This window comes from Mirounga leonina, unplaced genomic scaffold (assembly GCF_011800145.1).
Source record: "Mirounga leonina isolate KUSES-001 unplaced genomic scaffold, KU_Mleo_1.0 Mir_171, whole genome shotgun sequence".
Taxonomy (NCBI): Eukaryota; Metazoa; Chordata; class Mammalia; order Carnivora; family Phocidae; genus Mirounga; species Mirounga leonina.
The window spans coordinates 14,452,198-14,477,493 of record NW_023270436.1 but is presented as its reverse complement, the minus strand read 5'-3'; the positions used below and the strand labels follow the sequence as shown (position 1 = coordinate 14,477,493).

The 25,296-nt window shown below is 39.7% G+C and overlaps 1 protein-coding gene across 1 annotated transcript in view; it reads left to right on the top strand.

Moving 5' to 3' along the window:
• Positions 1-3,523: 3,523 nt before the first annotated feature.
• TAOK3 (TAO kinase 3) overlaps positions 3,524-25,296 on the top strand; it is a 182,981-nt gene continuing 161,208 nt past the window's right edge. Inside the window, exon 1 of the mRNA XM_035017101.1 lies at positions 3,524-3,793. The gene's annotated coding sequence lies outside the window, so the exon portion shown is untranslated. The remainder of the gene's footprint in view (positions 3,794-25,296) is intronic.

The window sequence follows — 25,296 nt, the reverse complement described above, 5'->3', positions numbered from 1 at the left end:
AATGAACGAATTTAGGATGTCCCTTGTCTAGTTGTGGGTAGTGAGATAAGGGGTAAGGAAAAGAGCCTAGGATGTTTGTTTGTTCAAAGTAACCCTGCCCCCTTTATGTTGTATCCAAGTCGCCATAGAGTAACTTTTTTTTTTTTTAAGATTTTATTTATTTGACACAGAGAGAGACAGCGAGAGAGGGAACACAAGCAGGGGGAGTGGGAGAGGGAGAAGCAGGCTTCCTGCAGAGCAGGGAGCCCGATGCGGGACTCGATCCCAGGACCCTAGAATCATGACCTGAGCTGAAGGCAGACGCTTAACAACTGAGCCACCCAGGCGCCCCAATAAATAACTTTTTTAAAAAAGATTTTATTTGACAGAGAGAGCACAGGTAGGCAACAGGCAGAGGGAGAGGGAGAAGCAGGCTCTCTGCTGAGCAGGGAGCCCAATGCGTGGCTCGATCCCAGGATCCTGGGATCATGACCTGAGCCGAAGGCAGACACTTAACCCGACTGAGCCACCCAGGTGCCCCGGAATAAGTAACTTCTAAGTAGTAAGGTTGAACACAGATCTAAAAGCCAGGTGGACCCCAGTATCCTGATCCTTTGTGACCAAACTCCTCTCTGAATGGGACCCCAGAGTCTTCTCAAAGTGAAAAAAAATATGTGATTTATTTCAACATTTCTTATTTTCTACCTTGTCTTAATGAAAATCTTGGCTCTTTGTGGGAGATTTTTCCACCCAACAAACCTCAACAATTTCCAAAATGGACTGCTGCAATGTCTTTCCATGAGTTCAGAGATCTTCTGAAGCTCCTTCTAAATAAGAGTCATTCTCAAGGCTCACTGTAGGTCCACCATCTGTATTTAAACTAGGATTTTAGAACTGCCTCTTGCCCAAAGGATGAAGTCATTTCTACTTTTATTTTAGAACACATCTAAATTATTTGTAATCAGCTATATTGAGCAACTTGGGTTTCCATCAGAAGTAATAATCTTAGACCAGAAAAGGTACCAACATTTTAGAAATTACAGTTCATTGATATAATGAGTCAAAAAAAAAAAGAGATTTGACTTCATTGCTCAATGGTTTCTTCAAGACATGGAATTTTTATCTCACTTATGTTTTCTTTCTACTTGATTGCAAATAACATCTGTTAATGGTCATACCTTTCTTTTTTTATATGAATAGACACAACTGACACTGATAGTGAAAACTTAACTCCATTTCTTCAATCCATATTCCCAACTGTACTATTGGTAGGATGAGCTCTTAACTAATATATGCTCTTTAAGAGAAGGAGAACCTAGTCAAAAAAAGGTCTGTCATAACTTTAGTCTTACCTAACCTTTATAGTTGTTGAATATAATAATTTTGGGGGCTCCTGGGTGGCTCAGTCAATTGAGTATCCGACTTGGTTTCGGCTCTGCACTCAGCAGGGAGTCTGCTTGGGAGTCTCTCTCCCTCTGCCCTTTTCTTACCCCTTCTAAATAAATAAAATCTTAAAAAGTATACATATATATATGTATTATAATTTTGGATAATCTCTCTAGGCCTGTAAAAATTAAGTTCCCCCAGAATTACCTTGAAATCTCTCCCCATCCCTTTCCAAAATGCCAGTCAGCACTGCTCAGGAGCCACCTACTTCAGAACTCAAATGAGGTCCTGCCAGCCTCATTTCCACATACCCTAACACCCAAATTTAAAGGGGAGCCCTGCCATTGGAATGGAGTATCATTATAAAGCACTAGGGAAAACACGTAGAGCGTTTAGGACACAAACTCTGTCAGCAGGAGTTCACACAAGAGTTAATGATGGAGAGTTCTCTGAGAGCCAAGTCCTGTATACATCTAACAAGGCTTAGCATCAAATTGTGTGCCTAGGGCGCCTGGGTGGCTCAGTCGGTTAAGCGACTGCCTTCGGCTCAGGTCATGATCCTGGAGTCCCGGGATCGAGTCCCGCATCGGGCTCCCTGCTCGGCGGGGAGTCTGCTTCTCCCTCTGATCCTCCCCCCTCTCATGCTCTCTATCTCATTCTCTCTCTCAAATAAATAAATAAATAAATAAATCTTAAAAAAAAAAAATTGTGTGCCTAACATGAAACAATTTCTTCATAAAATGCTGAATTGTCAAAGTCTGTCAACTTTGGGGTTTATGAGTAAGAGGAGCAGTTTTCAGTTTCTGGTATTGACTTAACATATCCAGCTTCAAAAAACATAAAGAATGGGGGGCCTGGGTGGCTCAGTTGGTTAAGCGACTGCCTTCGGCTCAGGTCATGATCCCAGGGTCCTGAGATTGAGCCCTGCATCGGGCTCCCAGCTCAGTGGGGAGTCGGCTTCTCCCTCTACCCCTCCCCCCAGCTTGTGATCTCTCTCTCTCTCAAATAAATAAAGTCTTTAAAAAAAAAAAAAAAGAAGTGACGGGGCGCCTGGGTGGCTCAGTCGGTTAAGCGACTGCCTTCGGCTCAGGTCACGATCCTGGAGTCCCGGGATCGAGTCCCGCATCGGGCTCCCTGCTCGGCAGGGAGTCTGCTTCTCCCTCTGGCCCTCCACACTCTCATGTGCTCTCTCTTTCTCTCATTCTCGCTCTCTCAAATAAATAAATAAATAAATTTAAAAAAACCATAAAGAATGGCTCTGAGTAACACGATGATGCACTTCTACCCCCGGCAGACGAGTCTCTGATTGTCACAGGTTGCACTTTGGCCATCAGTTCACACAGAATCTTTAAAACATTGGCCCTGAAAAAAAAAACACGAATATGCTGACCAAGCGCACCGAAGCCTACCACACAGTTCCTGTTCCTACTGTCAAAATGATTATCAAAACCCACAAACTGATTATTTCTCAAGTTTCGTCCTTGGGCCTATCAAAAGGAGCCCCGGGGGTGTTGAATGCTTTACTTGCTCCCAGTTAAAGATTTTTCCCTCCCAACGGCATGAGACTGACGTCTGTCGAACGCAATGCAAGGGCAACTCCCTGGCCAAAGATGTAAAAGAATTTAAATCCAGGAAATATTTACAAGCCCGGAGTGAATACATGCTGTATTAACCGATGGCATCATTACTTAGGGAGCTGAGCAAGGACGGAAGAATGGGAACCTCCTCAAAGGCTCTCACACGGTGGTCCCCGGGAGTCCCAGGGGGCCTTGGCCTCTGGGAGGCTCCCAAGAAAAGTAAAGGCGCAGAGGAGTGCCATGAACTTTGACCCCAGCGCAGCACAAACAACGCCGACCGCACCCCAGGCGGGCCCGCGGGGTAACTTAAGTTGCAGGGTCTTCCGCGTCTGAGGAAAGCCCGCCCCCCCCGCCCCGCCCACCGCCAACTCCGCCAATCCTCAGGCGCCATCGACCGCTCGGCTTCCCAGGCACCTCCAATCAAGTACCTATATCCGGCCCCATGCCTGTGCCCCGCGGTCAGGGGAGGTCAGTAGAGAGCCTATAGGAGCCGGGCTGGGGGCGTGGTCGGCGGCAGGGGGCGGGCGAACTGAGACCGCGGGGCGGAGCGCGCTCGGCGCAGTCGGGTGCGATTGGCCACCCCTGGCAGGAGCCGCACCTCGGACAGCAGCAGCCGCGGCCGCGGGAGGGTCCGTGTGGCGCCCGGCGGTGACGGCGGCGGAGTCCTGCGTGAGAGTGGGACCCGACACCGAGACCGCGGACGGAGGCTCCGCGTGGCCGGACGCGACACTCAGCGACCCGACCCCGGGATCCTCCGGGGGACAAGCGGCAGAAGAGCGACTCGGAACAAGTGTGGGAGAGGAAGCGGCGGCGGCGACGCCGGGCCCGGGGGTGGTGACAGCAGGTCTGAGGTGAGAGCGCCGGGGCGCGGGACGGTGACAGAGCGAGCCGAGGCAAGAGGACCCTGGGCGGAGTGAGGTCGCGGAGGACTCGAGTGACGGGAGTCCGGGAGCGGGTTTGTCCCGACTGGGGAAAGAAGACCCCGAGAGGGGCCGGGATAGCGGGTCTGAGCGGGAACCTGGAGAGGGCTTGGGACAGCGGGTCTAGGGGGAGTCCCCGAGCGAGCTTGGGACAGCGGTTCTAGGGGGAGTCCCCGAGAGGGCTTGGGACAGCGAGTGTGAAGGGAGAAGACCCCGAGAGGGCTTGGGACAGCGGGTCTACGGAGAGTCCCCGAGAGGGCTTGGGTCAGAGGGTACGAAGGGAGGGGACCTCGAGAGGGGCCGGGACAGCGGGTCTGAAGAGAGGGGACCCCGAGAGGGCTTGGGGCAGCAGGTCTGATTGGGGAACCTCCCAAGAGGAGCCGGGACAGAGGATTTAGGGGAAGTCCCCGAGAGGGTTGGGGACAGCAGGTCTGAAGGAAGGGGACCCCGAGAGGACTTGGGACAGCAGGCCTGCTGGGAGGACCCCCCCGAGAGGGGTCGGGACAACAGGTGTGAGGGGGACCCGGAGACGGGTTTCGGAGCGCGCGAGTGGACGTGGAAGGGGGGAGCCAGCCTGGGTCGGGGTCGCTGCGCCGGGCGAGTCCGGACTGCCGGCAACGCACAGCGAGGGGAGGCGTGCTGCTCGCTCCTAGGGTCTGCAGTCAGCCGCTCTCCCCAAAGGTGGTGTGTGCGATAGGGGACAGCCCGAGCCCCCGTGACCCTGTGGGTGACTCCGTGGAGCAGGGATTATGTAATGAAACCTCTCCTAAGCAGAACGCAAGGGCCGGAGGGTCTGGCAGAAGCGCAGAGATCTTGGCGAGAGCGAGAGACCGGCTGCCCGACCTCTCTCCTCACTGGCCCCCTGGCTTCTGATGTGTTTCTCCGAGTTTGGCATGGATGCCTTGAAAGTGAGGGGCTTCCTGATATTAATACCTTAACGAGGACGTGAGAAGTTGGAGAGGGCTTCTCCAAGCCACCACAGGCCCTTTGAAAGGGAAAGGGATCCTTTTGGAGACCCATGTTTTGGATTAATTGGGATGGTGATGGTGACAGACCCTGTATTTTTCATTTCAGCTCAGGGAGCTGAGAAAGGTTTCAAGATTTGGCAGCACTTTGGTATTCATGCTTACAATGCAGATTCAAAGGAGCTATACACTAAGTTTGTTTAACTTTGATGTGTTGGAGATAGTTGGGAGGTCAAACTAAATGTTGGAAGGAGGTATTGGAGTGGCTAAACTGACAGCACTTTCCAATTAGATTTCTCATCCTAAAAGCTACCAGGACTGAGCTTTAGGCGTGATTCCAGGACAAGCTAAGGAGAGAGATGAGCCTATTTAAACCAGACACTGTGTCCTCGTAGGAGGCAAGTGTGTGTCTATTAAAATGCTGAAACAGGGCACCTGGGTGGCTCAGTTGGTTAAGCGACTGCCTTTGGCTCAGGTCATGATCCTGGAATCCCTGGATCAAGTCCCACATCAGGCTCCCTGCTCGGCAGGGAGCCTGCTTCTCCCTCTGACCCTCCCGACCCTCTCCCCTCTCATGTGCTCTCTCTCTCAGTCTCTCTCTCTCAAATAAATAAATAAATAAATCTTTAAAAAAAAAAATGCTGAAACAAATAGTGGAAAGCTGGAGGGGGTGGGAATTGGGGGGTAGCCTCCTACTCTGATGGATGTGAAAATTAAATTAATGACCAGGCTAGTCGTTCACAGTACTTAGGATACTGCCCTGCCTACCTTTCAAATGTTCTCTTGAATGCACATGCTTTGTTAACAGTTGGACCCAGCAGTTTCTGCATTTGAATTTTTTAACCTTTTTCTCTGTGTGTTGCTCCTCCTCACCCCTTCTCTTCGCAACTAGTTTCTTTTTTAGAGGAGCAGACTTAGAAAATGATGGTTTGGGAAAAATAAGGGGGAATGTCATTATCATTTCACAGTTACTTAGGTATCTTCTTTGTTTCTGGTTTAGAATATGTCTTTTTAGAAGCTTTTGCCCTTGTATAGTAATGGGCAGCTTCAACGAAGGGGAAGAAAGAAATGCTGCTTTATTTTCCGAAGACATAATGGAGAAAGCTTACATAGAACTGCCTATTTAAATCAAAGACAAACATTTTTAAAGTCATTTTCATCAGGGTGATAGTAAGTAGAGGACATGTGTCATTTGGGGATTTTATTTGATATTACCTGAAACAGAGCAGTTCCTATATGACTTCAGAGAGTGTGGAGCTGCATCTGGTTATGAAAACCCCACCAACTAGAAGTCCTCCCCTAAGAAAGGGAGATAAGAAGAGCAACAACAGGGGGCACCTGGGTGGCTCAGTCGTTAAGCGTCTGCCTTCGGCTCAGGTCATGATCCCAGGGTCCTGGGATCGAGTCCCGCATCGGGCTCCCTGCTCGGCGGGAAGCCTGCTTCTCCCTCTCCCACTCCCCCTGCTTGTGTTCCCTCTCTCGCTGTGTCTCTCTCTGTCAAATAAATAAAATCTTTAAAAAAAAAAAAAAAAAAGAGCAACAACAGCAAATACAAATTTAAAATACGACACTAAAATTTATTTAAGATGTATTAAGTATGATTTTTTATGCTAAATTTATTTTTCCAGAACTCTAGGTCAAATTCAAGTAAAAACTAAAGTCAGTTAATTCAAGAGGTTATTTACAAAGGGTATATATTCATTATGTAGTGCACATAACTTTTGAAATGGTCTGTGGAAGGTTTGGGAATCTCAGTACCAGTAATTCTACAAAGTAATAGAAATGTTTGAGCAGATAAGCTCTTTGATCATACTTGTTAGCTCATTTCTGACTGGTACAAATGGTAGTTTCTTAAGACAAAACATAAATTTTAATTCCTTATAAGAAAAGAAAGTGTTCTAATACTCCCCGGAGTGGTGACGAAAGCAGTCATTTCAACCACATTACGTTATGGTATTGATCCAGAGATGATGAAGGGAGATTCATTGTAATAGAATTTTCAGTGATAGGAGGGGCCTATAGTGACTTTTTATTCCTTGGGGTGATGAGTGGGCGGGTAAGAGGGTAGGAATTGTGTGGGAATTTATTTTCATTTGTTTCACAAAATAAAAGTACACCATGAGAAACTATAAGTATGTGAAGACATTTTGCCTGTGCTAATTTAAACTATTTCTTTTCAATTAAAAAAATATACTGAAAAGAAATTAAGAAGGCGCTTTCCACTTCTATATAAATGGTTATAGCAACAACAGAATGCAAGTCCTTTTGGTTTGGAGTTCTTAAACTGTACTTACTCTTGGTTTAGTGGGTACAAATACTACCCTGTAAGTACAATAACCCATTTTGCCTGTTCTTTACCACTTGAGTCATATACAGTCAAACCATTGTCATCTCAGAGTATACCTTGATATCTAATTTGGTTTAATGTTTAAACCACTCTGAATAAAAGTTCTCTTTGCTTGCCAGTGTGCATATTTGTTGGTTTCAGTAGTATAGAAGAATGAATGAAACCTATTGGTACTTTTATTTTAGAGCCTCCATTAAAAGGCTCTTTCTTTCATAATCTTTTCCTCCAGCCTTTGTTTCTTCCCTCCCCCCAAAAGAAAATAGACTGACAGACAGACAGAAAGCTTCCACCCAAAAGTGTTTTGTGACTCTCCTAGGGGAAGACTGCTTTTCAGTCTTCAATGAGATTCAGTGAGCTCATCTTCAATGATTCCTTCAAACAGTGAAGACAGTTTTGAATTAGTTCTGAGTTGTGAGATATTGTACAATTGCAGTTCAGCATAGGGAGTTTAGATTGTGATTATTTAGCTTTATCATCCATTTAATTGGTTGCTTTGTTATTTATGAAGATTGGTTAAAAGTTTGTTACTGTTTCTAAAACGCAAACTGAGTAAAAAAAAGAACAACAAAAGGAAAAACATAAGTGGCATCTATCAGTCTGGCTGTCCTTATAGATTAGATATATTGAGTTTATGGGCCAAAATGTTATCTAACTCATTTCAAACTACACGCATCAAATTAAAAACAACAACTTTTTAGAATTTTTAGGATAACCAGCAGGAATTAAATTGATCATTCTAGCTATATGTTATTAATTTTACCTAAATATTTTATGAATCAACCTAATGTGTTTTTTCTCTGTCTAACTTGAGATTTGTTAGAGACATTGAATCTAAATTATTTCCATTTTACAACAGAATGACTTAGGGGTCAGTTTCTTGATTTGTTAACACAGATCAGCCTCCTAACCATTGTCAGCTATCCCATGCATACACGATTTTCATCCCCAAAGTGAGTGAGAAAGAGATTTTGCCTTGGAAAAGACACTTTATACCCAGGAAAACCTACTCCCATTAAACAAAGAGGTGTAGCCCATGTGGCTGTAGGTACCAACACTGAGAATTTACGTGCTGGTGTCTAGGCTTTGGGGCCCTTCCACTTAACTCTAGCCTCAGTGAAATGATGGATAGCAAATTCAACCCCACAATGTACATTTTGTTACACTTAATATTTTAGTTAATTATCAAAGTGCAAATTGGAAGACTTCAGTTTTACTTCCATCCACTATTTCTGATGGACAAATGGGATAACCCTTTATCTCCAGGACAAACTAGGACTCTGGGCACTATATATTTATTTTTATATGTTTCAGCTCTGTCTAATGACAGAGGCTTATGTCCACAACAATCAAGGCTTATGACAATTCAAATAGATATTATTTACCCATTACAATAGATGGCACTAATCAAGGCAGAATGCTCTCTTACATAAATAACCTAATTAGTCTTGGCAGTAGACACACAGAATCGTAGATTGTGGCCAATTTTCCATTCTGTTGTGAACATTAGCCTTTACTTTTTGAAGAGTGTGTGCGTGAACACACAAGTATTTCCAGAAACCACATATAGTTTTTAAATGATCTAGGTCAAGAATTAGTAGCAGAGATACAAAATTACAATATTATGCTTCATGTACCTTTATGTTTCTATTGTCTCTTGTGTAAAATTCCTCTTCTGTCATTGTATACCAGTTCCTTGTTTGCATGTGTTTGTTGGTATTTTACTATTCTGTGAGCACTTCAAGGCAGAGCTGGGTAGTATTCATCTTTGCATTCCCCATGGTAAGTTCAGTACCAGGCACAAAGTATGAAGATGCTCCATAAATGTGAATTGAATGAGCGAATGAATTAATGATGAGCAAGTAAGTAGATGCTACTTACGTTCATACTTTGTTTCTTATACACCAAAAGAGACAGGGATTCAGTTAGAGCGAATGTTAGCATTATTCATCTGTCATATAAGAAACAGCATGATACATTGGAAGGAAAAAGGACCTTACACTCAGAGAGACCTATGCATCTACTTTGGCTTTGTCATTATGCCAACTAGCTTACCCTGGGTAAATTACTGAAGTCTTAAAGCCCTCAATTCTCTCATCCATCAAATAAGAATACATACCTCACAGGATTCTTACAAGGAATAAATGAAGCAGTTTATGTAAAGCACCGAGCACAGTGACAAGCACATGGAAGTGTTTAATAAATCGTAGCTGCTTATTATTTTAAATCATTTGAAACAATTTTTATTGTTTTTGCTGTATTCCCAGTATCTAATCAGTTTCTAAATCCCATGGCTCCTGACTCCAAAAAGAATAATTAATAGATTCACATATAGGGAAATTGAGACAGTGAGGGTAAGTGACTTCCCAAGGTCAGACAATGGTAAATTTGACCCCTGTGACCTAGATCTGGCTTTTCAACTCACTACACTTTCCACTTCATTCCTCTCAATGGTCCAAGAAGGAGCTAACAAGGGCCTTAATAAAGTGCTAGGGAAGGACTACTGTGATGATCTTCCAGTCTCCTTTTTCATACTTCCTATATACATTGTTTCTGTCTTACTCTCCCTAAAGTACAGCTCTGATTTTGTCACTCACATGTTCAAAACTTTAATAATTCCCCATGGCCTACAGAATTCAGTACAGATTTATCAAACTGTTTTTAGGTTCCTAATGCTCCATAATCTGTGTGTGTGTGTGCGCGTGTGCATATATTATCCTGTGCCCCAACCAGACCAGCCTACTTACTGGCTGAGTACTTACTGATTTGCCATCTTCAGGTCTTTGTTCCTGCCATGTCTTTTCCCTAGAATGCCTTCTCTTTTTTTTTTTTAGATTTTATTTATTTACTTGGGAGAGAGAGCAGAGGGAGAGGGAGAAGCAGGCTCCCCACTGAGCAGGAAGCCTGACAGGGGGCACAATGCCAGGACCCTGGGATCATGACCTGAACTGAAGGCAGACGCTTAACCTACTGAGACACCCAGGCGCCCTTCCCTAAAATGCCTTCTGTTTCTCCTTTTTCTGACCTACCTCTCATGCCATCTTCCATGAGGCCTTTTCTGATCATCCTCCTTGCTTCTCTTTCTCTTGAATTCCTTAAGTACTTTGTATGTTTTCTTATTACATTAATATTCTCTCTGATTTTACATTATACAGTTTGCACTTATCTTTCCTAAATATCCATCTTCTTGATTTTAAAAGGACAGTGTCATACACATCTAACCAAGTACCTTGCACCTAAGGGTATCTGCTCAATAAAAATTTGTTGAATTGTATTAAATTTAAATACTTAATTTAGGTTCAAAAATAATATTTAAATATAATTATTGCTGCCACGGAAGATAAGAGAGATAATTCTTAAGTGAAAAATTCACTTCTGACCCTGGCAGTTGGTAAATTCAGTGCCAATGCTAGCAAGTATTTGGAAACTTGTATGTTCATATTTGGCCTGATAATATTCCCTAAAGTAAGTTTTGACTCTGAGTGTTTGGGATTTGTTATTTTTGTTTTCTTAGGTAATGTTTTTATCTGTAAGGAATGGGTTCTAACTTCAGGTCTTTGGAAGTTTCCAAACTTTCTCTCAGTATTAGCAAAAAATAAAATATTCCCTTTCATTTGCAACAGAAGGTGGTTGTTCACTTGAGTCAGAGGTAGAGTCTGGGAGAGATCTAATACTCTGCTCTTCCAGAGCAAATTCCTTACTTCGTGATGCAAACAATTTGCAACTGTGAACAGGTAAACTTATTGTTATTCCTTCCATATAGTATTTTTCTCCACAGTGCTTAGTACCTTCTGACATACCAAATATTTTATCTTATATTTCTATACTAGAATGTAGACTATGAAAGCAGAGATTTTGTTTTATTCATTGCTGTATCCCAACCCATAAAACAGTGCCTACCATGTAGTAGGTGCTCAATAAACCCTTATTGAATGACTAAGTAGATCAATTTGTGTTTGGGGATTCCTCCAGTTTGTTGGCTTTTAAAAAGAAGGTTTTGTTATTTTAAGCATAGGAAGTAAAATCCTAAGGAAGTGTTTAGCTTGGAAGACTAGAGTTTATCTGTGTATTTTACTCTTTCTGGGTTTTACATTTGTCTTTGAGCTGCCTTGAACTTACTATATTTTTTGTTTTATTGATTATAAACAAAAGCTGTTCCTGCCACCAAACCATATATCCGAGATGATTGTGTCTCAATCTGGCTAAAACCTAAGAAAACTGTGTTCATTGTAGCAAAACTTAATAGAAGCTTGCTGGCATAGCTCTTAGGCATTAAAGGCTAATAAGACCAAAATTTTAATAAAATTCAATACAGGGACATTATCCCATTAAAAGCATTTCACTTGTTTTTCTTAGATGGTAATATTAACCCTGAAAATTGGTCAGATCAAGCTTCTGATATTAATTTGGGGTTATCAGTTTTCTGCATGTACAAGTAATTGGGTTTGAAATGTGTTTTAAGCCTGAATTAAAAAGAACTTAGTCACTGGTGACTCATGGTAAGAAGTTTTTCCTTTTCCCTGCTGGAACATATGCGATTGCCGCCATCCTGGCTTTTTTGAAACATTGAAAACATAAAGAATCCTGCTTTTATGTACTATGTTCTGGCAAAGCTCTTTTAGGTTTAAAGTGGTGGCCTTAATTACAATGTTTTTTCGTAATGAGCACTACCTTTGACTTTCCAAATTTCCATACTATTTTTTTTAGTCACTGCCTTTATGGAAGTTTTCTCATCATTATGTGAAATTGTCAAAAGTCTACTAGGTCTTGTGTGAATGACCACAAGGACTTTGTCTTGTTCATTACTGTATTCCTGGTGCCTGGAACAGTGCTTTGTACAGAGGGAGCAATTTACATATTCGTTGAGTGAAGTCGCATACATTCTAAATAACAGTGCATCTTAACAAAAATAATGCAAGTCTGTTGAAATAAATTTTCTCCAGCCCAGTTGAATTAGGTAATTGTCAATTCACAATCAGGCTAGTTTGGGAGGCTCTTGAATTAGCCCAAGGTAGTTCTACCCTAATAGTTCTTAGCATTGGTTGTGCCAACCTGCAATCTCCTTTAGTGGTTCACTAAAGGAAGAGTAAATCGGCAACACCCAAAGGCACTTGCACCTGTGGGAACCAATGGGCGTCCTAACAGGAAATACTTTCAGCTTGCAATACCCATAGTAATGTGCAGCGCCCAGGTCACGCTGTTTTATCTGCAGTTCCGTATTAGGATTGTACAACGTTTCTTCAAGATATATATATATGTTTAAAAGAGAATGAACTTTAAATTTGAGAATTAAAATGTGAACGGTTATTTCCATTTTCTTCATTATCAAGGAATTGGTGAGTTGTCCTCCTTTAAGTTCTTTCTTTACCTTCTAATGTTGTGTGCCCTGAAACCTTACTCCAGCACACAGGGAGAGGGGGAATGGAGGGTACATAAGTGTCAAATAATTACAACTTAAACTGATATTATCAATAGTAATAAGCAGTTGTGATCTTTACATTACACATGAACGGTAGCTATCGATAGAGTTTCATAGATTTGTTTAGCTCGACCAAGTTTTCCTCTTTTGTAGGGACTGGGGGAAAAAATTCAGTAAAAGTTTTTAGAAAGTTCTTTCCAAAATGTCAAACTGTAGACCTGTATACCTTAATGTAATGCTGTTAACGTTAACTCTCTGACCAGGAAGTACCCTCTTGAAACCTCATTTATAAAACTGTGTCTATAATAACTTCCTTCCTCGGTATGAAGGTTCTGATAGCGTGGTGTTGTTCCTACAACTTAAGCTGAGCTCTGTTTTCTCTTTCCTAATGAACAAGAAGCAGTTTTTTTTAAAGAAAGTCATCTCTGGGGCAATCTTACTTATTGCTGAAGCTAAATAAAGAATTTTTAAAGTCTTTAGTATGTTGGATTGCAGATGTAGGACATGCGTTTGAGAAGATCTAGTGTGAGTAAGCTTGGTATTTTGTTTTACACTTAGCATTTTATTATAAATATGGTTTGTGTCTAAACATTGCTAATAACTTTGTTGAGTTTCATGTGAATATTTATGGCCTTAGCTCAAAGTACAGCTGAGAGTAATCAACCTCAAAAATCACTGGATTCCTCTGCTCTATTTATTTTAGTTTGTAGTTTGAGACTACACAAATAAATATTAGTGGGAACTTTTTTCAGAAATTGTTTGATTTTTTTTTTCCTTTTTTTCTGGATAAGTAAGGTAAATACTGAGCTGCAAATAAAACATGAAAACCTTGTCAGAAGAATCCTTTAAACAAAAATTTTAGATATACTGAAGGCTATTTTTATTAAATGGATGCAGTTTGTGCTTATGATTGATATTCCTGTAAAACAGTATTTCAGAATGAAGCTACTCAAAATGGCACGCTATTCATCCTAGAGATCTTAAAAAATATCAAGGCCATGTCCTATTTTTCTTCTTTTCTAGCATGGGAAAATAGGATAGAAATCAGCAATTTCTGAAATGTAATGCCAAATTTAGAGACAGAAAAGTCAGAAGATTTGATCATGTTTATCTTGTTTTGTAATTTTTTTGTTTTGTTTTAGTACATAAGGTTAGTTACTTATTAAAGTATAAAAATATCTTAGCCATGAGGTAATTTATGACACTACTCTAGTCCATAAAATGAAATTAGATGAAGTAGGAAAGTAAATAATTTGTTTAAAGGCTCATGATTTGTATGTTGAAAAATTAATGCAAAGTATTTTATTAGCCAAGAAAGCTGCCTTAATAGTTTCTTTACCAATTTCACTAGGCTCTTAGAACAAGGTTGAAATGAAATGTGTATAATCCTGACTTCCAAACTCCTAATACTGCACATGTTAGAGGTGTAAATTAAAGTCTTGCCATTGTACATAGGATGCATTTTCATTCAAGAAGCATTGCAGTGGATATTAGTGATTTGGGGACTCTATGCTTCTGATATATAAAAAAAAAATTAAAGCTTTCAAGTAATCTTTGAAATGTGATGTCATAGTGTGCTTTTTAAGATTTATGAATATTAAACACTTAAAAGTACAAATTATGTTAATTTCAGTTTTCATAGATAGGGAGGCCTTTTATGATTGTTCTATCGGCACTCCACAAGTATCCCAATCATAGCTGGGATGGTGGTGGGGCAGAGGAAGTAGGTGGTGGGCCCTCACAGTAGTGACAGATTATTGCAGATTATATGGCTGCCTGCCAAAAGGCCACTAATTGGAAAAGTGGAAGTTACTGCATCCTATTAATTTGTACATATTTATTTGTAACCATTTATAACTGTTTGCTGGTTTCACACACAGATGACAAGTTTTAAACTTCTGATCCACTTGTCATGTGCTTAATGTTCTGTTCTTTAGTTTACCTTGGTCATATTCCTTGCATACTCTGCAAAGATCACACTGACCATTTTGTGGAAGACCGTGTGTTAGCAGAAAAAAGGGGAGGGGTGCACAGAACTTTAAACCGTAACTGCTTTACTTTCTAGCTAAAAGTGTTACAGAGTTAATATGTAAAGTGTCCCATCATATTTAGGCAATTTCCATAAAATACTAATAAAAATAATCATGTCTTGTGGAGGAGATTGTAGTTCTCAACTCTATCGGTTCAGTTTGAAATTCCTGCTGTTTCAACATACAAGGAAGCTTTGTAGAGGAAATATGACATCTCTGCCCAGATGCGTAAAGAGGGAATTACAGTGGAGAGTTATTTTTAGAGGTGTCTTCTTATGAATATATTTTATGTACTGAGAAGTATCTCTCAAAGTTTAGTTTCTGTTTCAGGGTCACTGGCAGAAGTTAAATAGGTTGCTCAGGTCACTGGATATTCTATTAAGAAATACTTTTAAAAGCATTTTGAGGGCGCCTGGGTGGCTCAGCTCGTTGGGTGACTGACTTCGGCTCAGGTCATGATCCTGGAGTCCCGGGATCGAGTCCCACGTCGGGCTCCCTGCTCAGCAGGGAGTCTGCTTCTCCCTCTGACCCTCCCCCCTCTCATGCTCTCTCTCTCATTCTCTCTCTCAAATAAATAAATAAAATCTTAAAAAAAAAAAAAGCATTTTGATGTCACCAACAACCAGCCTAGTTAGTCTTGACCTGACTGATCTCAGTGATAACATTTGTCAAAAATATAACCAAATTGAGAAGATATTGAGATGCTATCAGTACCAACAAATAGTAATATAAGTGTCCTACTAAAAGAGGGGACAATTAACTTCCATTTCATAGCAGTGTCCCACTCTCCTTCAGGAATAGAGTGCACTGTTCTCAGTATAAGGAAAGGTGAGTCAGGGAATCTGTCCATTTGTATCACTGACAGTTCTTAGATGTTCTTCCCTAACTCTTGTACACAGTGAGTAACATGTCCAGGTTCCTTTTACCTGTTACTTTTGGCTCGGTCACATATGTTTGAGGTTGGCAGTGTAATCTAATAATTAACAAGAGCATATCAGATGAATACGTCTGCCATTTACAGCTCACCAGCTTTGTGCCCTTATACAAATCCCTGAACTCTTGAAGCCTTGGTTTCTTCAACTGTATAATGGACACAATCATAGTACCTACTTTATGGATTATTGTGAGGATCAAGTAAGATTATGTATGAAAGGCACAAGTTTGGCTGCACCTTGTAAAGAAAGAGCTCAGTGAGTGATAGTAGATATGGTTATTTTTGCTGTTTTTGGACATTTCAGTTCTTATTCACAGTTCTACCAGAAAATGATCATGGGAAGAAATATAAAACAATACATGCAATCATGTATAGATAATAGAATCAGACTTACTAGAGTAGGAGTATTTAAAAGTACCATGGGAGCACGTGAATGAAATCTATAGGTCTTATTTATGCCACTCCTCTTACCACGTCATATACTTCCTATCCTAAGGGGCGAGGGGAAGCAGGGGAAGACTTGACTGTAGATAAGTGATTATTAATATAAAAAGTTAGTTAATGTGTCAAATTGAGCTTTAGTAACATTTTGTTGCTGTTTTTCACATCAGAAAATTTCCTCCCAATTTGATATAGCACAGCCTAGGAAAGCAACATGGCCAAGTGTTAATTTCTTAAGTCACTTTCTCAACAGTTCGTTTTCTTCTGACTGGCTCACTATCTGATAAAATTAAGACTATGTCTCAAGATTTTAGATCAGCCCTAAAAAAGTTGGGTTTTTTTAGGGATGTTGTTCTGGTTTGGTTTGGCTTTATTGGGGTAGAACCACCCAATAAAGAACATACATTTGAGTATAAAGAAGAGTGTTTTCTGTTTTCACCATCTTAGTGTCGGGGTTTGATATCCTGTAATGGGTCAGTTAACTTTGTTTATAGGTTGAAAAACAACTAATTTTTACATAAGCAGATTTTCATGGGGCCCTGTTAACAAAGCAGATGTGAAATCTGGGGGCACCTGCAGTAAATTCACCAAAGAAAGCAATGAAACTACTTATAGGGTATTTGAAAAACATTTAAGCTTTGTGAATATATTTTTACTGTTGGAAATTTCCAGGTCTTAATCTGTAGTATAAGCCCTTTACCTGGTAGCAGCCTTTGCATTAGTCTGTGTCTCATTCTCGTTTCTGATACCCCCTAGTTTTACAGTCTCAAATGCCCAGCAGTTTGCCGCTAGAATACACTGTATCTCTGTGCATCTGTCTTACTCAGACCCTTATGGCCTCATTCCTGGATTACCACAGTTGCCTTCCTTCATTTCTGTCTGTTTCTTTCCAGCTCTTCCTGATTAACCTTCTTTAAATGCTACTCCTCCCCTTTTCAGAAAGCTTCACTGGTTCCATGTTTCCACCACATTAAATCTAACCTCTTCTGCCTGACTTTCAAGGTCCTTTCTAATCTGTCCCACACTACTCATCCAGCTTCATTTCCTATGTTCTTTGGCCTTTTCTTTCTGCTCTACTGAGGTCAGTCAGTCTGTCTCTACCACACGCCATACTTGTTTAAGTCTGCGCCTCCTGTACTCTATCTCCTTCATTCAAAAAACCCTCCTCCCTCGGGCGGGGGGTGGGGGGGGATGCCTGAGTAGCTCAGTTGGTTAAGTGTCCAGCTCTTGATTTCGGCTTAGATCATGATCTCAGGGTCCTGAGATTGTGCCCAGGGTTGGGCTTTGCACTGGGTTTGGAGCCTGCTTAAGAGTCTCTCTCTGTCACTATCCCCCACCCCACAAAAAAAGCCCTCCTCCCTTCTCTCTGCCTATTCAAAATTTATCTTTTCTTCAAGATCCTGTGTAAAGTTTACTTCCTGTTTGAAGTAAAATCAATTTTGCTGCAAAATCCCAGATTTTTAAATGAACAAACCAGTGAACAAAAATGTGCATAGTATCTTAAATCATCCAGTTTTATCTACATTAATGATGTAAACATTTTGAGTACAAGGACCATATCTTACACTTCAATCTTCCACAGTTCATGGCAGAATGCTGAGGCATCTGACCTTGATTTGAAGGAAAAGAAAAGAAAGTAAATCTATTTCATCCTGCCTATCTAAAGTCAAGTTAACAATCCTAGTAATATTGAAGAGACCTGAATGTTTCTCCAATTTACGTCAGGTCTGTCACCTCATTTACAGAAAAATGGGAGGTAAATGAAGACAATTTTGTAACTGATTATAGATTGACATGTTTGCTTCTCTTTATGAAAAACTATGTACATGTGTGTGTATCTATATGGATATTCATATATATATGTGTGTGAGTTTGTTTCCTTTATTAAGGAATGAGATAGCCAACTGCTCTCAGAGAAGTTTAGTTTTGATATCACAACTTTCTATCCTGTCACTATAAATTAAATGTGATCAATAAATTTTATGTAATCGAGAAGTATTCTTATCCAATTCTTTAAGTAATGTGAGTGTAAGTGCCTACTGTGTATAATGTTAGGCTCTGTGAAGGATATTGAAGTTAATCACATATCCCTTCCCTCAAAAAACCGTTAAGGTATTCTATTAGGGAAAACAAAATATATACTCAAAAGGTTAAACATAAGAATACTTGTTACTTCAAGTGGATGCCTATTGTTTTAATTTTCAATCAGTTTCCTGTCTTTTGAAATGATACCTGCCTTCTTGTATTGATGCCAAAGAGCGTATAGGACAAACAATTGAAAAAAAAAATTAAGAAAACTCCCCATCATAATTTTTCCAGTTTTACTGAGGTATAATTGACCTATAACATTCTATTAGTCCAAGGTGTACAGCATAATGATTTATGTATATATTGTGAAATGATCACCACAATAAATTTAGTTGACATCAGTCACCTCAATACTTTTTCCATTGTGATGAGAATTTTTAAGATTTACTCAGCATCTTTCAAATATACAATTCAATGTTGTTAACTATTATCACCATGCTGTACATTACATCCCCAGAACTTATAACTGTGAGTTTTTACCTTTTGACCACCTTCACTCATTTCCCCCCGCTCTCTACCCCCTGCCTCGGGCAACCACCAGTCTGTCCTCTGTATCTATGAGTTCAGTTTTTTTTTAGATTTCACATATAAGTGAAATCATACTGTATTTTTTTCTCTGACTTATTTCAGTTAGCATATTGCCCTAAAGGTTCATCCATGTTGTCACAAATAGCTGGATTTCATTCTTTTCTATGGCTGAATAATAATCCATTGTATACAGATACTACATTTTCTTTATCCATTCATTCATTGATGAACACTTAGATTATTTCTGTGTCTTGGCTATTATAAATAATGCTGCAATGAACATGGGAGTGCAGATACCTTTTCAAGATAGTGATTTCATTTCCTTTGGATATATATCCAGAAGTGGAATTGCTGGATCATATGGTAGCTCTATTGTTAATCTTTTGAGGAACCTCCATGTTTTCCGTAGGAGCTGCACCAAATTACATTCCCACCCTTTTTTTTCTTTTTAATGTATGCATTCCTTTGTACTGATGCTACAGAGCATAAAGGACACCCAAATGAAAACTTCTAAAATACAAAATGTTTTACATTCATGAAAGTGGATATTTGGAAATGTCTGGTTAATGCTTTAGATTTTTCTGTTAAGGCTTGGTTTTAGATACCACCTTTCATTGCAAAGATTAAGGTTAAATAACTCTGTAAAGTGTTGTACTTTTAGTGCCCACAGAATAACTGCTCTAAGTCCAAGATGCCATTCATATATAACAGGAAAAGCTGGTTAGATAACATGCCAATGATAAAAAGTTGAAATTATGGACTATTCAATACAGTTTAGGATTTTTAAAAAATCATTTTCCAAAATAACAGTAAGGTTTTTCCTTTTTAAGGGCTTTAGAAGTTATGTAATGATTTCACATTATTTCATGAGTCTCACAACTTTGTGAGGCATTATTGTTCTCACTTTATAGATGAGACTATTGAGGATTGAGGCTGAGAGGAGTTAAGTGATGTACTTAAGATCACACAGCTAGTAAGTGGCAGAATTTACTTAAACCCAGATTTGCTGATTTATATTACTAGGGAAAACAAAATATATACTCAAAAGGTTATAAAGAGGTTAGACCTCGGGCGCCTGGGTGGCTCAGTTGGTTAAGCGACTGCCTTCGGCTCAGGTCATGATCCTGGAGTCCCGGGATCGAGTCCCACATCGGGCTCCCTGCTCAGCAGGGGGTCTGCTTCTCCCTCTGCCCTCTTCCCTCTCGTGCTCTCTGTCTCTCATTCTCTCTCTCTCAAATAAGTAAATAAAATCTTTAAAAAAAAAAAAAGAGGTTAGACCTCTTTTCCTTTAGAGCACAAATCCAAATTGAGTTATTCAGGGAATAAAACTCATACTTTTTCCTGTTTCCAGTTAAGATAAAATTCACATAACATAAAATTTGTCATTTTAAAGTGTACAGTTCAAGTTTTTAGTGTATCCACAATGTAATGCAACCATCATCACTGTCTAATTCCAGAACATTTCCATCACTCCAAAAGAAACCCTGTACCTGTTAGCATCCCATCTCAATTACCCCATCCCTTGGCAACCGCTAACTTTCTGTCTCTATGGATTTGCCCACTCTGGATACTTAATATAAATGGAATCATAAAATATGTGAATTGTTGTCAGACTTCTCCACTTGGCATAATGTTTTCAAGGGTCATCTGTGCCATGGCATGTGTCAGTGCTTCATTTTTATGGATGACCAATACTCCATTAAGTTGATAGATCACAGTGTATTCATTCATCAGTTGATGGACATTTGAGTTGTTTCCACTTTTTGTCTATTATGAATAATGCTACTGTGAACATTCATATGCAAGTTTTTGTGTGAGTATATGTTTTCAATTCTCTTGGATATATACCTAGGGGTAGAATTTCTTATAATTATTTCTGTAAAATAATTCACATGGAAGTGCTTCGAAATTATTTCTTTTGAGTCCTTCCTTCACAACTGTCTCGGACATATATACACACAAAATTGCTTATTTAGCTAATTAGTCTCCCACATCTGTTCTTCAGAAGTAGGGCAGAGGCAAACTTTAGCTCAGATGCTGAATAAGAAGTCTCTAATTCTAAGTGAATGTAATCTGAATTCAACACTGCCTGGTACATTCAAGATACTGTGGAGTATGGTATCTCTTCTATTACTAGTCATATTCAATTAATGGAATCAAGAAATGTCCATGTTCTTTCAAAGTAAGGCAGAATGGCATCAATGCCCCAAGAAGTGAAGTACTTTCTATGCATGAGGAAGGAAGAGATTACTTCTGCACTAGGGAGTTGGGGTAACTTGGAGATAGAACTGGAGCAGAGTCTTGAACACTGGATAGTTTTCCAGCAGGTGTGCTGGGGCATAATCTGTGTATTTTTTGGCCTAGTTCAGACATTGTGAACAAAATATAGGAGACCTAGGGACAGTGGCAAACCAAAGGCCCTTGAATCCTATACAAAGAGGTTTGAACTTTGAACAGTAGGTAGTGGGGAGCCATTTAAGGTGCTTGAATAGAAGAGACTGATGCAATCAGAGCCTCTGAAAGATGACTCCATCAGTAGTTGGTACAACAACTGAAAGAGATTGGGGATGAGGACTTGGACTGGTAATGAGGTTCTGGAACTAGGACAGCCTCAATGCAAAGAAGAAAAGCAGCTTGTGAGCAATTTATTGAGGACATTGGCAGCATGAGCGAGATAGCTGAAAGCATAAGAGTGAATCAGATCAATAAGAGAAAGTGCAGAGAGAAGAGAAGGGGCCTAGTACAGACCTTTGTGTTAAGAGGTGAGCAAAAGAGGACAAGCCAGGAGAGGTGGGTTTGAAAGGAACTTCTAAGAGGAAGGTATCACACAAGCCAAGAAACAAGATATTCCATAAAGGTTATAGAAGGATATGACCTGAGAAGGATCCTGTTGGATTTGAGGATTAGGTTAGAGCTAGTGAGCCCTAGGAAAGTTCCCTCTCCTCCTCTCAGTAAATGATACCTTGAGCATATTGTAGGCCAAAAGGAGATTGCAGAGAGCAATGGAAGATCTAAGAAAAGTGAGAGGAGATTAATGAAATGAGAAGGTAGTAGGATACAAAATTAAAAGATAGTTTCTTTGTTGGTGTTGGGGAAGAGGTGTTTAACCTGTAAAAGGAAGACTAAAGGATGAATTCAATTGAGTGTGTGGGGAAATTTTAAGATGGAATGGAGAAAAAACGAGGAAGCTTACACTGAATAGCCTCAAAGTAGAATTTATAGTATTATTGCTTATTAGTAGCACTATAGATAGAATAGTTAGAATTAGAGGGGCACCAGCCTGGATGGCTCAGTCGGTTAAGCATTGTCTACCTTTGGCTCAGGTCATGATCCAGGGTCCTAGGAAGGAGCCTCTCGGCTAGGACTCCCTGTTCAGCGGGGAGTCTGCTACTCCCTCTGCCTCTGCCCCTCCCCCCCAACTTGTGTTCTCTCTTGTTCTCTCTCTCAAATAAAATCTTTAAAAAAAAAAAAGAAACTATCTCGAGTTACCTCAGGCATATGTAGAAGGATTAAATTCTGTCTTTCCATCCTGTATAAATCTTCATTCTTTTAGTTGTGTACTGAACATCTTTGCTGATGCTTTTAAATGCATTTTCCTTCCCAAAGCATAGCAGCATGACGCAATATATAGCTACCAGTTATGCTTGTTGAGTCCATTTTTCTGCTAATTATTCAAGGTGTGTATTTTGAGTGCTAATAATATCGACAACTCAAGTACAGTATTTTGTTTAAACGTTAGTTCATAATCCTGTTTGAATTTTTTTTTAAAGATTTTATTTATTTATTTGAAAGAGAGAGACACAGCGACAGAGGGAACACAAGCAGGGGGAGTGGGGGAGGGAGAAGCAGGCTTCCCGCTGAGCAGAGAGCCCGATGTGGGGCTCGATCCCAGGACCCTGGGATCACGACCTGAGCCGAAGGCAGACGCCCAACGACTGAGCCACCCAGGCGCCCCCTGTTTGAATTTTTTATATAAACATTTTTCTCTCTCAAATATTCCCCAAACTAATATTATTGTGCTTTCTATAGAATAGAAATTTTTTAGTGATCCATTTTAGTGTAGCAGGCACTGTGGAGACATTGTAATCTGCATGATATTTATTTGGTTAAAAGTAATAATGATTGAAAAAAACCCAGTAATCATGATGAATAGATGTCCCTGTTTTAATATGTTACAAAATAAGGTCCTTATGAGTCCTGAAGTTTGTTCCCAACAAGAACACTTGTTGGTAAATGTGTAGAAATGGAAGCAAATATCTCCCTTGTTCCCTTTAATGTTTTCTCCTATTCTCCACAAAATGGTGGGAAGTCCTTGACCCAAGGTAGCTCTTAGGTAATTTTTAACAACTATATAAATAACATATGCTTTTCATTTTAACAAATAGAAGATATAGATGAGTAATTAGAAAATAAACTTTATCCTCTATACCGAAATATATTTTGACATATAACCTCCCAGACTTATTTAAAAACATAAAGCATTGATTAGGGGGGCACCTGGCTGGCTCAGTTGGTAGAGCATGCAACTCTTGATCTTGGGGTTGTGAATTTGAGCCCCACGTTGGGTGTAGAGGTTACTCCAAAATAAAATGTTAAAAACAAATCATGATTAGGAAGGTTACATTGCATTATTATATTGTTTTATAAGCTGTTTTTTTAACTTCAACAGCAGTTTATCGTTATACCACATAAACAAATACTCCTATTTCTATGCCTAAATATACTGTTTCCACATCATTTTAAACCAGCATTGTTTTATGGATATTCAAGGTGGATTTTTTTTTTTGTTAGTTTTTATTCTTACAAATTGTCCTGAATACCTCCTTAGTTATTCATCTCCAGTATAACTCTAGTTTTCTTTACAGTCCATAGAAGATTCTACAGCAGATGGACCATAAGAACCTGGTTTCCAAGATCAGTTTTATTTTCTTTTCAAAAAGGGTGGGGGAATAGCATTATTATACTGTGTGTCCCAGCAAAGGCTTCCATTGCTTAAGAAATGTCCTCTTTCCCCACCCACTAGAAGCACAAGCTAATAGTGTCTGACAGTTCTGTCGACCAACAAGGTTTGAAAGGATGCATACTTATCTCCCTAAACACATGGCTTTTTTCCTTGGCCTTCATCTGCTCCAGAGGAACTCCAGCTCCCCTTCTTCCCTTAGACTATCACCAGCCTTCCTTCCTCTTATATTCCTGCCTATTCAGGAATTTTCTGTTCAGTTTTTGCATTCAAACCTCTTGGTTATAAGCCAAGATCATCATTAAGAGGGGGGAGACTTTGGATTTGTCCAAAGTAACCAATTATTACAGACATTTAATTAATGAATATTTTGTGCCCATTATTGTAATGGCTATATTTCAGCCTCCTTAATTTATTCTCTTTTGTATTTAAAAAAAAAATTGTATCCTGATCTGACCCTAAAAAATAGATATTTTCATTCTCATCATACTAAAACTTTTACTACAAGTTTATATCACTACAGTAAATATGAATGCAAGTGTAGAAGGTTTTCAATCGGTTCAGTAGGCTTGGTTTTTAACATTTTATTTAATGGCTAGATGATTGAGTACACAAAGCTTATGAAATTTGCTAAGTGATCCTTAACTGGCTAGCATCTTAGAAAAACAAATTAAAGTTGTAATTGTCCTTGACAAGGTAAACTGATATGTGGGTATTAATGAGAAGTTAACTGGAAGACTTGAAGTTAACCAAGTGATTCAATGAATGACTAAAACACACACACACACACACACACACAAAATGTGGAACTGTAACAGGGGCCTCCAGACTTTCAAAAAGCATGGCAGAAAGAGAAATAGCGTTGCTAGATAAAGTATTGTTAACTATGGGAGAATAAACTATTGTCATTTAAAAAGCTATAATACTGTTAATAGTATTAATAGAGCATGATTTCTGTTGCAGTTAAGGAGACTTTAGCTGAATTCCACTAGTTTCTAATAATATTGACAGAGGAGAGATGCATGCAAGTGATAAAAAACAGGAGTGAGATCAAAAAGTTCTAATTGCCACATATCTTTCATGTTACTGAACATATCACTCTACGATAGTTGCTGATACCACATTTCTTAGATGGATGTTCCATCATTGTCAACAGATGAATAGGTATTGTTGATGTGAACACTGCTTCTCCCTTGTGAGCCAGGTAAGATGGATGGTTGTGTTAGAATGTGGTGTTCCGTCTGCTCTATATATCAACAGAGATTTACCCCTGTACTTTTATATAGTAACTGAACAAATTAACTCTATAATTGCCTTACCTGAATCTAATGGATTATATTTACTATGACACCTGTTTCACTTTGTTTTAAAAGAATCAAGAGCTTGAGTTTTTGTATTCTGGCAAGTCAGAAAAAAAAAATTAGAGATGTATACAAGATAAAGGGCAATTAGTACATTAGGGACTCTGGGGGAAAATGAGTGAAGTCAATATAAAAAAGAAAAATAAACAGGATCAGAAGTCAGTCCGTTGTCTCTGTTCTAAATTTGTAAGTGTATACAGGGCTTCTTATGTTGTAGAACTTGGAAAAAATAAGTTCTGGGGAATTTTTAAAGAATCTGAGTTTATTTTTATTTATTTATTTTTAAGATTATTTATTTGTTTATTTGACAGAGAGAGAGACACAGCGAGAGAGGGAACACAAGCAGGGGGAGTGGGAGAGGGAG